Here is an 18,366-nt window from a genome sequence, read left to right as displayed (position 1 = left end):
TGGGGATATCAAATCTGTTTTCCAATGCTACATAACGCAACACAGATCATGAGAGAGAGGATCTCGAAATTGCATTATTCTGATTACTATCTTGCATCCCTCCTTCAAATCAGACATGGCTGTTCCAGTTGCTATCTTGAGGAAACGCAACTTGAGCATTGATTTCTTACTCTAGTCATTCTGGAAATACTGGTTGCTAACATTGACAGATTTGAAGGGAGAGGAGCAAGATGATTCTCAGAGTCATATGGCTTTTAAGTTTAGCTCTTCTGATGATGTGCAAGGGCTGTAAGCACTTTACTGGTCAGGATAGGTGCTTTTTATAGCCAATAAACTCTTCCAAGAACAGGTGTGGGGCCACTGATTAGAGAAATCGTTTTAATATTAATACCTAGGTGGAAATTAAATGACTTGTGGTGACTACGTATTTTGATTTTAAATGTTACACAGGGAAGCCTTGCGATATGGATATTGGTAGAATAGCAATTTAGCTTTGGGTGTAACTAAAATTTTCAGTGCTGTCAGGCCTTTGAAATGTAGTGAATAAAAATATTTAAATACCGCTTTTTTATAAAGCAGAAATTGTTTATTTTGTAAGTGCTCTCCACGTTTCACTCTGAATAAAGATGTGTATTCCCAGGCTTGATCAAAATCTTAAAATATATATATATATTATAATTGACTAATCAAATTAGGTTGAAAATGGAAAAAAATGAAGGAGCAACACTAAAAAGAGAAAACCAGAGCTTGATGGAATTGTGTGATAATCTTGAGAAAACAAAGCAAAAAATTTCATGTGATCTTCAAGTAAAAGAATCACAAGTTAATTATCAAGCGGGACAACTAACTTCAAGCAAGAAACAAATTGAAAGAGTAGAACAAGAACTTAAAAGGTGAGACCAAACTGTTCTGCTTTAACTGAAGTGTGGCTGTTATCCCATTTAAGTATTATTTTGTTGTCTTTGTCCACTTTATCTTACTTTAACTGTACTCCATATTTAAATAGACGTTTGAGTTTGTGGCCAAAATTTTCAAACCTGGGTGCCTAAAACAAGGTTCCTGAGTCTCACGTTCTTACACTTATAAGAAGCACAAGGGATCTTTATAGGGAAGAAGGCAGCATGCCGCATTTATTGAGAATACAACAGTTAGCACATGCTTATCAATCTCTCTCACCAGGGCCGGCTCTGGCTTTCTGGCCGCCCCAAGCAAAAAACAAAAAAACAAAAACCTGCGGCGTGGCCGGAGCCAGGGGGCAGGGGGAGGGAGCGGGGGGGAGAGAGAGAGAAAGGGGGCGGCCAGGGCTTCAGCGGGGCGCTGCCACACGGCCCCTCCTGCCATGCTCCCTGCCGGGAGGCTCTGCACTGCTCCGGTCGGCTGGGAGGGAAGGACGCGGACTGCCCTGCCGGGCTTGCTGCAGGGTGCTCCCGTCCTCTGCGCCGCCACCCCCTACACGGCAGACGGAGCGGAGCAAACAAACAAACAAAAAAAACAGCCGTGCCGCCCTAGGATTGGGCCGAATGCCGCCTCCTACTAGCTGCCGCCCCAAGCACCAGCTTGCTCGGCTGGTGCCTGGAGCCGGCCCTGTCTCTCACTCACACACATACCATGCACAAAATCCTGAAGGTTGATGTTTATAGTTATCAGTCCGGAGTCTGGATCAATCTAGTGGCCAGCCAGATTGGTCGCAGAGGGGAGCAGGGCTCTGTCGGTCGCGATCCAATGCTCCGGGAGTGTGGCAAGACGAACCCCCAAAGTCTTATGGCCAAGCACCCTCTTCTTATAGTCTTTTCTTTGTTGAAGTCTATGGATTTTGCTGTGTCAGTTTGTGACCGGGTTAATTCTTAATTGGTGTATCTTTTGATGTAAACATTCCAATACACCTCCAAGAGAGTCATCCTGTCCTGGTTCCGATTTAATCAGTTGTCCTTAGGGGTGCCAGCCTTCACCTCAGGGTTGTCAATTTGCCCTTCCTCAATCATGGATACGTGTTGATGGTTCTTTGGCATCAACAAATCTCGATAAGTGTCTTCGCTCCTCCTTTCTTGACCATCTGCTTAACAATGGCCTTCCCACCTTATCTTTTCCTAATGCGTACATTCCTTACTCACACAAACAGATTGGGAATACAAACAGTAGTATTTTATATCGAGCAAAAAGGTATTGCAAATTAAACCTTGCTAAGGTTTACAATCAATAACCAAGACAATTCACATTGAGATCCAGGCCTTCAATGTTCCTCTAATCTACTTAACATAGACACAATACAGCATCCTGTCTCTTACTAATTAAATCCTAAAACAAAGAGCTAAAGAGGGCCCAATCTGTAATGCATATGGGAAAACAGAATCTCATAGTCCCAGAGGATCATTTCTTTCTGCTATTCAAAAAGGGTGGCTAGCAGGATGAAATCAAATCATACATTAATTCTTATAGTGCTATATAAAATCCTGCTCCTACAACGTTTAGGCTTTTGATTATCTGATGTGATGCACACCTGAAACTCCCACTAAGCCCAGTGGAATTCATAGATACTCAGCACATTTGAATATTTGGCCCTTTCTTTGTTGGGCAAAAAAGTTGTGTTTCAAACCTGTTAGCTTAACAGGATTGAAAAAAATATATACTTTTTGCCTGTCAAGGCCTTTTATGTAAGGTCCTTGCTTACACTGAAATTTTGCCAAGACAACTTTCTTTTCTTTTCTTTTCTTTTCTTTTCTTTTCTTTTTATAGCACAGCTTGGTGTGTGTCCACATTTAATTTTCTACTCCAACAAAGCCTTCTGTTTTTTACGGCATTAATTATTTCTCTTTTCAGAGTGACAAGACCGCTGCCAGTAGAGTTGTCATGGATGCACATGTACCTGTACCAGTATAAGCAGTCCCTAGCTGCAATCCCACAATGCAACTTTCCCTTCCAGAGTTACTGTCTGGTAGCACTCTTGAAGTCCACTGTCCAGGTTGCAGCGACCTGGAAGTTGTCCTTACCTCACTTTTATATGCCAGCGTGTTTCTTCACAGCGACATCTGTTCCTGTTCCCTGCTACGTTTTCACTGAATGTAGGTTCCTAGCACTGTCTCATGCTGCTGTCTATTCCACGAGAGAGGTGCTCAGTTTCCTTGCACTGTGGGGGAAGGAGCATGTGCAGGCACAGCCACAGCACTCCTGATGGAACAAGAATATTTACAGCAATTTGCTGAAGGCTGTGGCAAACTCGGCCTCTTCAGAGAGGGGTTTCACTGCCACACAAAGGAAAAGGAGCTGAGGCAGTGGTACCAGAAGGTGAAGAAAAGAGAAATTTTGGAGCCACCTGCATGACCTCTCTCATAGTGAGCTGGTTGCTATATTCTGGAAGAACCTTACCTCCTCCCTTTAACTCTGTAGATACTCTGTGTGTTCTGGTGAGGAGAAAGAAATCCCTCCCTGGAGCAATGGATGAGCAAGAGGTATCTGGCCCTGACCAGGAGGGGGGCAACAAGAAGGGATACAGCAAGGCGGGTGACAGCCAGGGGCTATTTCATACCTAGCCATGACATGTACCAATATGTTTCCTCCTTGGGTGAAGGGAGATTATGGTAGGTGAAAGTGATTATCGCATTAAATAAACGACTGAAAACGATTTTTACTGGGAAGGTTCTAACTGCATCAATAGCAGAGGCCGAGAACGGAAGCAAGTAAACACACATGAGTTGGCACTCCATCAGTTGGTGTCTTGCGGTACTTTGAGGTACAGACAGAGCAGCCTGTTAATTTTTACACACAAAGCTTTCTGGTTTGTGGGCACAATTTCACAGAACTTTTTTTCAGTGAGTAGTATGTAAGACTTGCCCAAACATTATATTGAAGATGCGCTTTGGCCAGCCCACCGTGATATGGCACATCCCTGTGCCACTTTTCCAGGACCTCTGAGGGGGATCATTGCAGAAAACAGCGTGGCTGCATACTTCCATGGGCAGACTAAGGCCTCTTAAACAGCTCTTTCTTTGTCACTTTGGGCTCATCAAGGAGCATGACTTCCTGAAATAAGTGCAGTTGTCTTTATGAAATACTATCCTTTTTCTATATCCGAATGAACCCCATCCCCTCCCCAAGGCATTGAGTTAAGAAATCCTGATCTACTCTTCATGTAAGGTCTAGCACTCACTATGCCTTAGTAATTTGGAGGCAAAGCATGGATAAATATGGGGTGTTGGCAGGAATATAGACACCTCATCCCCTTGTGTCAGTATTCTACTCCCATGGACAACATGTCAGGGAACAAAGAACTTTGATTACACGTACAGTCATCTGTGATGCACTGACATCCAGTCTGTGTGTTGTACTTGTACCTAGTCAAGTTATATAGCTAGCAAAGTCAATTATAAGTTATCTTTTTTTTTTGTACGTCTAGCATGCCATGGTGGTAATAACGTACATACCTCAAAGTTGGTGCAACTTTATTGTGACTTTTTGGTATTGCAGTGCTAGAAAGTAATATAACCAGAAAGGCTTCCATACCTCTTAAACTAAAAGAAAGGAGAAAAAAAAAAGCCAATGCATGTATATTACAGAAGTGCTAGCCTTTATTGAGTCTAGAAATACACCACCTGTACTATGCTGATGGTCATAGAAACTACTGTCAGTTAGTCCGGTCATTTTCCATACTTCAATAACAAATTCCTTAAAAGTAATGTATATCACAAAAAACACACCTGTTCTATTAATAGTTTCATAGAAACAGGATTAGGCCATTTCCTACTGTCGAAGTAAGCTTTTAAGGCTTCCTTTACCTGAACTGTGTTAGCAATGCAACTGTTAGCTAGCCTATTTTAGATCCAGCCCGTCCACCTCACTCATCCACCCTGGCAATAGGGTCTCTCAGATAGTGCTGCATGCTGTGCATTGCATAAGAACTGAGAATGTTTTACTTGTTGATATGGAGCTTTGGCATGAGACCCCTCCACCTATCCTGTTGTCTTCCAACTCTGCCCACTTCACAGTCCTTCTTCAGCTGCACAGGTGAGAGTCAAATCTTTCCTTGCTTCTGTCTAGCTTGCTAGTAGATGGTTTCTTAAGCCAGAGAATTAAGGGTAGGCAGTTTCCATAAACTATGATCGGCACAGAAATGTCCTTAATTCCAGTTGGATGGAGTGGGGAGTCTGCTTTCAATATGTCAAAAAGCACAGTGTTTCTAAAGCCGTGGTTGTCCTGAATTTCTCTGAACCAGCCAGTGTTTGTCAGTAACGTGTCCCTTCTGACCTACCAAGGCCTGCATAAATTTTGAAGGTACCTTTTTTAATATGCTCAGAAGCTGGGAAGGGGGAGCACAGAATGGGGATGCTTTTTTGTCTTGCATACCTCAATGATGAGTGTCCTTACCATTGATCTTTTTTTGTAACACCAAATTGATTACCCCACTAATTGATAGCAAACTGGTGTTGTAAGATTCCATAGGGCAATCACTACTTCTTTCCCCACTGTAAGGGCAGCTCTCGCCTTGCTGTTTCTGTGCTGGGGGAGTGGGGTGAGCTGAGCATGCAACTCTAGGAATGAACTTCTGCATCTAAAAGTTCTAGAACCACTGATTGTCCCACCACTCATTAGACAGGCTCAAAACTCCCACTCCATCAAATGGGGTTGTTCCATGAATAGCCTCTGCATTTATTTTCCAGTTAGACTCAGTTGAGTCTTTGAATGCTGAGTCTTTGGGAATGTAACACTAGAATGCCTATCCAGAGTGCAGCATGTTTTTGCCAATACAATTCAATGCTATGTAGACATCATGCCAGCAGAAGTGGCAGAGTGTAAAATACACTTTACCAAAATAGTTTTGGCAGTGTCACCATGACAACAGAATTTTTACCACTGCAAGTTTCTAGTGCAACTTTTTAGAGAGTCAGGCTTGAAAGTCTTCATCTAACACTCTATATTATATTAATGAGAGTGATAAAGTTAAAGAGTTTGAAGGTTATATGACCCTTAGGGGGATTGTTGTACATATAGCAGTAGCTTCATAAAATGGACTCTTAATAAAACAATTTAATTATGAACATTTGGGGAATCTGCCTATGTACAGTTTACAAATTGTTTGATATTGGAGACCCTGTGTCAGACTGCAAACTCCATTTTGAATGTGGGTCTTTTAGCCTCTGTCTTTTCACCTCCATCTTGGACTAAAATTCCAAGTGGTGGGGGCATGGGGCTATCAGTGATAGGCTGTTAAATTTTGATGATAATTTAAATGGAGCATCCTGGGACAAAGCAAGGGCTACCATCCAGGCTAAACTAGTTTTTTCAAAATCTGAATTCTAGGAGTGCTGGTAACTAAGCAACAGAATCTGTGGTAAAGTACTTTCATTAGCTGATGAGGCTGATTGGGAGTCACCTGATAAAGAAGGGGGAGATAATAAAAGAGGGTTTCTAACGAACCCTGGGGAGGGGGGCAAGGAGAGAAAAGACTGCAGATACTCCATGATTCAGGGGAGAAACCATGTGCAGGAGGGCAGAGAGAGGAAGAATCCTGAACTAGAGGACTCTGACCTAAGTCCAAAAAATGCTCTAAGAGTGGTGAGGAAATTGAGGCAGGGAATTGTGTATAGGGTTTTATTATATTTTTTTTTGTCCAGTCCTGTATATTTATTGTGCTTGCCAACAGAGTGGTTTTTGGGAACGCTTCTAAAGTCTGTGTGTCTGTGTTCAACTACTACATATCATTGAAGAGGTGAACTGTGTACTCAGAGAGCCCACAATGTTGAAGCTTTGGGAAAAGGGTGTGTTTCATTCTGCGGGGTCAGTGCTGGCCTGGGTGCTTAAGACAGCTAGGTCGTCTGGTCCTATTTCTGGGAAGTGGAACTAGGAGCCTGTGCCCTGGAAGTGTACCAGAGAAGCCAAGGGAAAAGGCAGTTGCTGCAGCCTATTCAGGCCAAGGGTAGCTTAAGAGCACAAATCAAGCATATTGGGACCCAAACCCAGCAGTCTTGTGAATGTCCAGCAGAGAGAGCTTTATCAGAGCTGTGACTGGATAATTATTGTAATTGCTGTTCATCCATGCGTCCTTTTTGTGTATAATTCTTTTAGTTTTCAGTCTTCTGAAATATTAAACCTTGAGTGTATATATAAAATATAAACAAATTGTCTTTCATATAAGAACAAATTTAAACAACCCAATATCACTAGAAGTGAAAGTACAGATTCCAATATTTATTTGCAGGTGTCGTATTGTCATCTAGAATCATATTTTTTAGTGATATATCTTTATTATGCCTAATTTTATATTTCTTGAGGAATCAAAATTGCCATTCAATGTGCATTTGGGGCTCTTAAAAATGTCTGATTGGGCCCAATTTGTTTCTGTAACTAATTAATTGCACTTCCAATTCTCTTTTAAACAGGTACAAATCTGAACTTGAAAGAAGTTAGCAAACATTGATTACAGGAGACTTATCATTCAGGAGTACACCACAGAAGAATTTTGCTGCTCCTTTAACACCAAATCAAAATCACAATGGTAACCCCACCCCCCCCCGTATCTAGTATGCAATTGAATAAAATGTAAATTCCTTTGTCACTCCAGAAAGCATAAAAGAAAACAAAAGGTGAATGAAGAAAACAGCTGACCATGTGTTTGGCTTATAATCTGCTAATGTCTATAACTTTCCAATATTTGAAAATTAATTCCCATGAGTGAATATGTAGGAATTTAAGTGAGCATGCTTTAGGAGTCTGAGAATATGCTTTGTCTTGAGTCAGGGGAGGTACAAATGCACATACGAAGATGGACATAGCATATGTACATCCTAACTAATTATGTTTTATAACAAAATATTCAGGTGAAGTTTTCATTAAAAACAATTGAAATTCAGTTTCGCTGGCGAATCGGGGGCTTGAGGGATTTAGTAGTAGTAAGTGCTCAGAGTTCAAAATGCTTACCAGTGACAATGTACCATCGCACAATTTGCTGGAGTTTAGGGTTGTGAAATTCAGAATCTACAATACAAAACACACAAATTTCATGGACACTAAAACAAGGTACTGCCATTTCACTTGCATTTGGCTACCTGACTAACTGGAGTTGGAGATCAGTCCTTGTTCTCATTTGAAAGCTGAGATTTCAGATGCTTTTGGAAGATGCAAAGCATTCTGGCTATGGTGTTCCTTGAGAAAGTGGCTGCTACAGTTAAGAAGGAAGTGGAGAGAAGCAAGATAGGAATCTGAGTGATGTGACTTTAGGCTGAGTTTTCAAATGTGCGGTGAGTCCCATTAGCAAGAAGTTAGGTGTCCAACTCCCACTGACTTTTCTTTTTAAGCTCCTTTGAATCTCAATGCCTGAGTTTTCAGTCATGTTACAAACAAATGTTAATGCCAGGGGAACGGTGGGGAAAAATTCTTCATTCAGGCCATATTACAATATACATTAGTACCCCTGGTATTGATCCCTCAGTCTAGTGGTTGCATTTTCATTGAGATCTGGAACTCAGTGCCACAGTTTTCAGTCCCTGAACTATTCAGTTTTATTGGTTTTAGAACTCCCTTTGAGTCGTTGTCTTAATATATCACTAGAGATTAATGAGGGCAGTTGCTTTTATCACCCTTGTCTAATATTAGACATAAGAATTGGAATAGGAAAGATATTATGTATAAAATGAACCAGATTATTAGCAAATATTCATTGTCAATTTGTAGATTCTAAGTTTGAAGAACTCCAAGAAAAATACAATAAAGAAGTTGAAGAAAGGAGAAAAAACTGGAGGCAGATCTGAGAAATATCCAGATTAAAGTATGGGTATAGAGTATCTCAGCATTATAATCTCATTTAATGTGTGAAATGGAGAAAGGTGCAGTTCTTCCAAATTAGCCATATGATTTTTCAGGGAAACTGGTAAAATTAAATTTGCTCACTGGTCATGCCATTGAGATTAAAGTATAGATTTAAGAAGAGTAAGCAGTGGGTATGGTTAATTTCCTGGCAGCATTTTAGAAAAGTTAGTACTAATTAGAATACACAAAAAGGACTTTTTAAACATATTGTTTTCATGTAAATAATCACACAGTATTGGGGCCCTTAGTGCTTTAGTCAAAAACCCCATTCAAATGTTAGATGTATTGAAAAACCAAGTTCTGTAAGTATCAATAGCAGCTTTTTTGTATTTTTAGAACATAAGACTGGCCCTACTGGATCAGACCAATGGTCCATCTAGCCCATTATCCTGGCTTCCAGATGGTGCCAGATGCTTCAGAGGGAATGAACAGAACAGGGCAATTTACTGAGTGATCCATCCCCTGTCATCCAGTCCCGGCGTCTGGCAGTCAGAGGTTTAGGGACAGAAAAATATCTGATATTAGAGCCAAAACATGTTTTTTGAGTCCAGGTATTTTGTAAAAGGAAGTGCAAATAAATGAGTCTCTTTCTTGTGTGGAATGATTTACATGTAGAATTCTTGCTAATGGGATCACCACACATTTGGAGATAAATAGAGCCCATAGTCTAAAATGTAGCTATATTTGTCCACAGAACACAAATGAGGATCAGAACTAACTTACAGTAAGTCTAGAATGAAGTACAAAAATGAATATTATGCATGTCAACATCTAGCTTTTACAAAACTGATCTGATCGTGAGGAATGTGCAGGGAAGGTACCTCAATGTTAATTGATAGGATGCCTCTCTTAAAAAAACAAAACAAAAAACTTGATCTACTAAATATAAGGAACCACAAGTCAAACTTCTTGTCCTTGAGATGCTGGCCAGCTTAGATATATTTGAATTGCAGATAGTACTCTCCCAACACTCTTCAGCTGCCTGTGATGTTAATCGGCAAAGAATTCCAGTCACTTGACTGCTTGGGGTATAAAAGCAGACTCGTGTGACTCATATAATACTTTGTGTTGATGGATGATCTGTGTCGCTGACTCTGTTATCAAAAATTGTAACTGACAGCTTGACCAATTGCCCTATCTTATTTCCACCATACAGTAGTGAACTAATTCTCTTATGAATTGTCAGCTGTGTAAAGGTAGATATGCTTTCCCCCTCTCTTTTAAATAGAAAATAAATCATTCTCATCCTCAAAGTACTAAGAGTCACAGAGAGATTGCTCGGCATCAGGCTTCTTCATCGGTGTTCTCGTGGCAACAAGAAAAGACACCAAGCTGTCCTTCATCCAGCAGTCAAGAAACCCCTTTAAAGAGAAGTTTTACTTTTCCCATTCTCCATGGGAACAAGAGGCAACTCCTAGCCACCGTGGCTTAAGATCAAAGAAGACAGATTTCAACAACAGTTTCTTTGACAATTGTAATAATTCTTCTGTCATCGAGCAATTAAAAACACAGAACCAAGGTATCTTCCAAGTGTAGTTGACTTTAAATCTATTTTGTAAATAAGAACATCTTATTTTTTTTAAAGATAATTAAAACCCTCTGTTTAAGGACTTCACTGAAGACTGTTTTATATATAAAATAGGGGTAAAATACCTACTCAACTTATAAGATGTTTTGAGACCTCTGGGTAAAAACACTATGTACATGTTTATTAATTATTTTATTGATTTATAAAGTTTTTCCAGTATGAAAAAATGAACTGAGCTAAGAAACTGACTTGTTTTATTGCGTTTTTGAATTTCCTTCTTTGGAAGGTTCTGTAGAGTAATCTGTTCTATCAAGAAGTCATTTTTCATGGAGATCCTTGCCTGGTTAAACTAAAACCATAGTAGAATGAGCATCTGGAGCTTCTTCAACTGAAAAGTTTTTCCCCCCCCACCACCATCCCCCCTACGCCTACACTAGAAAGCTTAAGCTCTCTAGTGTAGCCACTCTAAGCCGATGGGATAGAGATCTCCCGCTGGCTTAATTACTCCGGGCCCCGCAAGCGGTGGTAGCTATGTCTCCTGCCCACACAGTGCTGTCCACGCTGACGCTTAACTCTGTGTAAGTTATGTCGCTCAGGTGGGTGGCTAATTCACACGACTGAGCAACACAACTTATGTCGACTTAAGCTGTAGTGTAGCCATAGTGTCAGTGCAGCTGTGCAGGATATCTCCTTGGAAGTCTTTGCAAACATTTAATAAAGACTATAGGATGAACCTTATCTTCAGCAGATAAGGTGACCAGTGACATAAGGCCATTTCATGTCTTCTGCTCTGCCATCTGTCTTTGGTCTTCAGATTTTCTGTCAGTAAATTTTGTTACATTGTTGGAAGTGTTTGGGACAGTGTCTGTATCCTTTTTTTTTTTTTTTTTTTTTTTTTTTTTCAGTGACTGGATGGGTCTCCTTTCTTAGATTTCTACTTTAATCCAATTAAGCCAAAATCGTTGGCAAATGGTCTTCGGAAAAGATAATTTTTTAAATGGTAATGCTGTTCTGCGGGATAGTTGTCTCAATTCAAACACTCACCCTTTGCTTACCGTTACTTTAAATGGGAAGAGTTTTCATTCAAGGCTTAGTTTATATGCACAGTCACATCGTAAAGTTAATTGCAAACCTAAGATGAAGTTTCAGCTTTGGAAGCCTGAAGGTTGCTTTTTTTTGTTTGGTGTGGTGGGGGGGTTGGGTGGGGGAGGAGGAAGGGGATGGGGCAGGGTGAAGGGTCAGTGACCGAAAAAAGGAAAATTCTCAACTGCTATTGGCTGCCATCTGTTTGTTTGCAGCTAGAGTACCAGTGGAATAGGTCTTCATAAAAGAATGATCAGATCATTTATTTCACATGCTAATAATCTGAAATTGATGATTACTGTTCTTCATGTGCAAAATTCCATTGAAGGCTGTGGAAACGAAACTATAGATTCTGAGCCTCCCCAAACACACACACACGTGTATCATGACAAAAGCAGTTTTGATTTTTAGATACGCAGTGTTTTAGTGATGTGAAAAAAAGACCCTATATTATATTTACTAAAGCCCCTTCCAAAAAGGGAGACATGCATTGAATAAGTTAAATGAACACTATTTGGTTAAATTTGGCCCAAAACACAGGTTTGTAATAGTTTTTCTTAAAAAGCAGCTTTTTCAAAACTTAAGACCAAATAGAAATGTTTCAATAACGTTTTAGAAAATTCCAGTGGAGGTAGTTCTTATAAACAAAGAGTAATGATTCTCAAACTTTTGTACTGGTGACCCCTTTCACATAGCAAGCCTCTGAGGGTGCCTCCCCCCCTATACATTAAAAACACTTTTTAATATATCTAACACCATTATAAATGCTGGAGGCAAAGCAGGGTTTGCGGTGGAGGCTGACAGCTTGTGACCCCCCACATAATAGCCTCAAGACCCCCTGAGGGGTCCCGACCCCCAGTTTGAGAACCCCTGATAAAGAGCCTCTGCAAAATTTGTGGCCTAAACACTGCGATGTTGTGCCAATGCATAAGAATCAGAAAATGAAGCTAGTAAAAAAAAAAAGTGAAACTGATCTACAGGCACTATCCAAGCTCAAAAAATAAACCTCAATTGTGCCAACTAGACTTTTAAAGGCCTTTCAATTTTCCTAATTTGATAATAGATTTTAAAAAATTTTTATATTGCTACATATTTAACCTGATAAGCAGTTTTTAAGTAGTTATTTTTTTATTTGCATCTTATCAAGTGCATAGAATATGTCTAATTAGAATGTGTAGGCTGCTTTAAAGTACTAATACAGTAAATACCTTTTTAAGTAGAAGGCATCATATTAATCCTTTTTCTTTTAAATTAAGAATTAAACTTTAGAGTTCAAGAACTGGAACATCTGCTACAAGATCAAGAAAAAGAAAAGAAATTCCATATGAACAAACTTCAAGAAATTCAACTCCAGCTGGAGTAAACAAAATTGGAATTCACAGAAAAAAGATTCTGTTTTGCACAAAATTAGAGATGAATTGAATAGAATGACAGCACAACATGATCAAGGTACTGTACCCCGACAATTACAAAACCATGACCTTTCAGATTTAAATAGCTGAAATCATGAAATTTATGGTTTTTAAAATCCTATGACGGTAAAATTGACCAAAATGGACCGTAGTCCCTACCAATAATATTACATAGAGCAAGAATGACATCTGGTGACCAATTGTGACCTTAAAGGGACAGTGTCATATAGTTTAACATTTTCAGCCTAAACTACCATAAATTCAGGGAAAGTTACTTGGATTCTAAACTATCGCAGGCTAAATACTTGGGTAAACTTGAGTTTAGAATGAGAGTGCCTTACAATAAATTTGTAGTAATTAAAACTAACAAGTATTAACTTTGAATTTCCTGTATTTTTAAGTTAAACGTAAATCGCAACCCAACATTTAAAAATTTTGAAATGTATCATTAAAGCTCTCAAACAACCTCAACTCTGCCTCGTCAGTGACTCTAGCCTCTAATCTTTCTTCCTGGAAAATGTGTTGTTTTCAAGTCCTTCACATAAGAGTTTGCAAGATTAGGTCTCCATACTGAACTGGTGTTTTGATCAAGGGCTTTTGTACTGGCTCTGGACAATTTGTAAAAGGCAGTGTATTATCGGTTTAGTGAACAGACCACTGCTATCCCTTTGTAACTTTTTCCCCCTTGGAGTGGTTATCCATATGCACAGTTTGCTGACGGTGTGCAATGTACCCCACTCACCCATGTTCAGAGTCTCATGCACCTTGAGCGGCCTCATGTCCTGCACCAAGGGCATAAAAGGGTGGAGCAGGCCAGCCACCACTCAGTTCTTCTCATGCCTCCTGGCTTCCAGAAGAACATGGGCAGTGAGCAGTGCTAACAAAATAACTGGGTATTTTCAAATTTGTCCATAGTAATAGATAGGGCTGGTTAGTTGTTGCCCATTGGCATTTTGGTTTTTTTAACCAGAATAGTTATTTCTTTCTGGTGCCAGGATGGCTTCTTCTAAGTCCCCTGGATTTACATCCTGCCCATCAAACAAGGGCACTATACCCTTTAATGTTTGGCATTTAAAATATTTATTTTGTCTGGGGGAATATCCCTGGAAAATGTGCTATTTGCAAGTCCTTCACTTGCAGGACCTGCAAATCTAGAGAAGCCCTGCTCCAGATTTACTTAATGGGTAAAGCAATGAGACTAGCTTCAGGCCCTGGGTCATATAATCATAGAATATCAGGGTTGGAAGGGACCTCAGGTGGTCATCTAGCCCAACTGCCTGCTCAAAGCCCAACTTATGCTATCTTATGTCCGGACAAAGCGTCTTTAGGACACATCCTGTGTTCCTACTGATAGTTGTCACAGACTTCCATCTGAACTAGCAGATTCATCTGCCTATATTTTTCTCTGAACCACCTGCTTCTAAGGCTGCTGCTATGCTCTCTATGTTGAATGTCAGACGTGCTTTGGCATGTTAATTTGCAAAGGATGAAATCTTTTAGATCTTCATCCAGTTATGACTGTGTGAGGGCCTGTTTAATAAGTGCTTAATATGGATTCTCCTGCTTCATTCAGCATTTATTCTACCAGAGCTTAGGCATCATGGCTGATATATTTCTGTTGTGGAAATATGTAAAGTAGCTAGGCTGTTTGGGGAGGCACAGTCTTCCCTACCCAGCCCTCCATACAGTTTTGCACCCCGATGTGGACCTCTGGCCAAAAAATTTGCCCACCCCTGCTTTAGGGGCAGAGGGACTTGCCTACTTTCAAATGTTAGGCTGTCTTTTATTTTGATCTTAACTCTGAATTACCTTGGTTTCTAATGCTTGATTTTGTTTGTTTTTAATAACTGCAGCATTATTATGAATTTAAAAAAACACTTACATGTACTGTCAACTTTACTCACAGATTGTAGCTCATGCAAGTCATGGATTCCATGATTCTTCATATTTATCTTTAGCTTAACTCTTTTCCCATCCCCTTTGTGCCCCTCCATACACACTTAGATGAAAGAAGTTATGTTGCCGTGGAGAAAGGGACCTCCACATGTGTCTTCTGTAGATGTGATGGTTGTCACCTACCCTTTGCTGTCAGGGTTTTAATGGATGCATGCAGATTCTGCTGCCTACTTAAGAATGTTAGAAAATTCTGCTGCTTCCTACATCCTATCTACAGGATGCTGAAGATTATACCATCACATGAATGGGGGTTAAGAATTTCCCTCTGGAGAGGTACGGTAATGGCTGTTCTTTGCTACCTCTGTGAGGAGCCCATCGAGAGAAGGTCTTGGCTGGGAGTAGGTTGAGGCCAGGGACATTGAGCCAATCCAGTGTTATTACCATGTTTGTATACAGATGTTCAAGTAATTTAACAATGAGAACTTTTGACCTGTGAATAGACCCTCTGCCCTTCAGTACTGATAGCAAATTGCAGAGGAAAGATTGATTGGTTGCTACTTCTGATGTCACAATGATGCTATTTACGAATCACCTGAGTTACTGAGCAAATTGCAGAGGAAAGATTGATTGGTTGCTACTTCTGATGTCACAATGATGCTACTTATAAATCACACTGAGTTACTGGCATAGCTCTGTCACCATAACCTCTAGGTGTGACTGTTAAGAGCTTTTCTTATTACACTCTAGCTTCTTTAAATGAGTTTAAAATCTGATTGAATTACAAATTATATTATTAAATATGGATTATATGAAGAGTTTGGGATGGTGTGTCACTGGAATATTCAAAAGCCAAGAATAAGGTGAGAGAATAAGTGGTGACTTTTATTAATATTTTGATTTTAAAAAAATTGTTTTCTTTGGCAAAGTAAGAAACTATTTTATGCAGAAAATTAATGTCATCTAAAGTGTAACTCTGCTAAACTTGGAAAGTAGCTTAATTTATTATACTGTGAAACAGGGATTTTTAGTTCCACTTTAAATGCTAATGTCAACCTGTTGGGTAAGAACCAAATCCACTTCAATTTAGGCTGAAACAATTTATTTTAGCCTTTATTATATATGTTTTCAGACAATGCTACTATCACCTATGAATCACATAAATATTCAAAAAAAGATAAGGCAAGAAAAGGAAACGCTCAAGTTATCTTTTTTGGGGACAGGGTGACTCTTTTCAAATCTCTGCTATGCTTGGCTATTTTTCCTCTGTATCTTCTCCACTATTATGTCAATCATCTATTTTTTTAATCCTCTGTTCTGTAACTTTGCGCAGACTCAGTCTAGCAAGCTACCTCATCTGTGTCTTTATCCGTATATATTCCACCCTAACCCCCTAATTAAAAGATTTTCCTGCATAAAACACAATAACCCAAAATAATAAATTTTTTGTTTATTCTGCTAAAGCTTACTTATATCTGTGTAGTTCCCAATGCATCTATTCCTTGCTGTCACGCTCACTGGCTCCATGCAGTTGTACTTACATTACAGCAATTTTTATTCTTTTTACACATCAGTTTTTGTGGTCTTGAGTTTTTACTTGTTAGCTGGTTGAATGGACGGGTGGGGGATGAGGGATTGTACCTCAGTTACTGAAAGCTAACAGCTCTCTTCTCTACCCTGCTATCTGCTTGGTCAAGAACTTTATATATAAGACACACAAACCAGTTTTCTGATTTACAGACTGTTCAGCAAAATCTGATGATCTAAAGCAGCAGAAATACATACAAAAAGCAAAAAATCCGTCCTATTTTCTTATAGTATTATATATAATAATTTCTCTAACATTACTTAGTACATATTTGACTAACACAATTCATTACACAGTTCTCCAACACAAAGCTTACCTATGTATCTGCTTGCTCATGGTGGCTCCATAATTTACAGTAGAACTTCAGAGTTACGAACCCCAGAGTTACAAACTGATGAGTCAACCACACAAATCTCATTTGGAACCGGAAGAACACAATTAGGCAGCAGCAGAGACACCCTCTTCTCCTCCCTCCCTGTCCCCCCCCCACCCGCAAAAGGCAAATACAGTACTGTACTGTGTTAAACTACTAAGAAATGAAGCAAAAGCAGCATTTTTTCTTCTGCACAGTTCCTCACTTCAATAAAGCATAAATTAAAATGAAATATATCTCCACATATGCCAGTAGCATTTTTCACATCCTTTTAAAATTATATTGAAGTAAATTGTTGATCTTCTGCTTTAAAAGCATCCAGCCATGAAGATGATTTAAATCTTATCAGCAGTTCACTTTTTTATTACCTTTAAAACTAGTTACTTGTCTTAAAGAAAAGATTTCAGAAAATAAAAATGTGTTCTGTAGAGAGAAAAACAGTTATTCTGCTAGGACAGCTTTCTGGTAAATTGGTTGTAAGTCTCCCTAACATGCTGGGAATACAACGACACTGTAAAAGGCAAAGGAGCGACGGTAGTATTGTGTTCTGAGAAAATGTATAGTAGTGTGCTTTGGACAACTTTCAAACTTTTATCAGCAGATTGTTTTCCCAATAGAAATTACACTGGGAATTTATTAAATGGGGTTTCAGTGTACTCTAGTTCTTTATAAACCACCAAAATTACAAGCAATATATTATTTTAATAAACTGACAGATAAATTGAAACACTTCTAATAGGAGAATTTCCTCTACAAAGGAAATTCTTAGCATATTGATTTTCAGTTTAAAATTTCAGTCTAACCTACTTTAAACAATGAAAATTGTTCTGTTCTTGCTGTTCAAAATAGTACACTGATTTTTTTCAGTTGAATCAATGTGCTGATTCACTGTAAATTGAAAGTTGCAATTGAATTTATCTCCTGTGCCTAAGCACTTCTAGTTTTTTTTTAGTTTTTGCTGCTCATTTATTGAAACTTAGCACACACTTGTACTATAGCCAAGTGTAATCTGTTATCAGTTTGGGATGGAATACCTGTGTGGGTGTTCACTAGGTCATTGAAGACTGACTGTAAGCAGTTTTGGGGCAAGAGACCATGACTTCTCAGTATGTATGTGGGGTTTTTTTTTGTTTTTTCTTTAACAGTGCCTACTAAAGTGGGGTTTCAATCCTGATTGTGGGAGCGGGATTGCTATTGTAGTACAAATAATAAATATTCCCTTGCATCACTGTGATTTATGATTAAACTTTTTATAGACTGAAATGATGGAGCAAACCATGGAAAAGAGTACAGAAATGGCAAAGAGAAGTTGAAATTAATCGTCGCTCCTTAGAAGAGAAAAGAAAAGAACGGGACAAGGTAAGACAAGACCCATTTTTTCACAAGTTTAAAGTTGCCTCCAGACTGCTGTTACCAGAGTGAACAAGTTGTTCCTTGAGTATTTGTCCATGTAGATCCTCACTCTAGGTGCATATGTGCCTCAGGCACGCAAGATTGGATTCTTCTTCTTTGAGTGCTTGCTCATGTCGATTCCATATTTGATGTGTGCGCGCCCCCTAGAGCCGCTTTGGCAACCTCTGGAGCCCTGTGCTTATGCGCTGGTACATTGGGCACCTGCTGGGCCCATGCCCTCTCAGTTCCTTCTTTCCACCAGTGACGGTTGTTGGAACGCTTCTTGTTTTCACAAGTCCGA

Source organism: Chrysemys picta, chromosome 3 (genome assembly GCF_011386835.1).
Source record: "Chrysemys picta bellii isolate R12L10 chromosome 3, ASM1138683v2, whole genome shotgun sequence".
NCBI lineage: Eukaryota > Metazoa > Chordata > Testudines > Emydidae > Chrysemys > Chrysemys picta.
Note: the sequence above shows the minus strand (reverse complement) of the source record.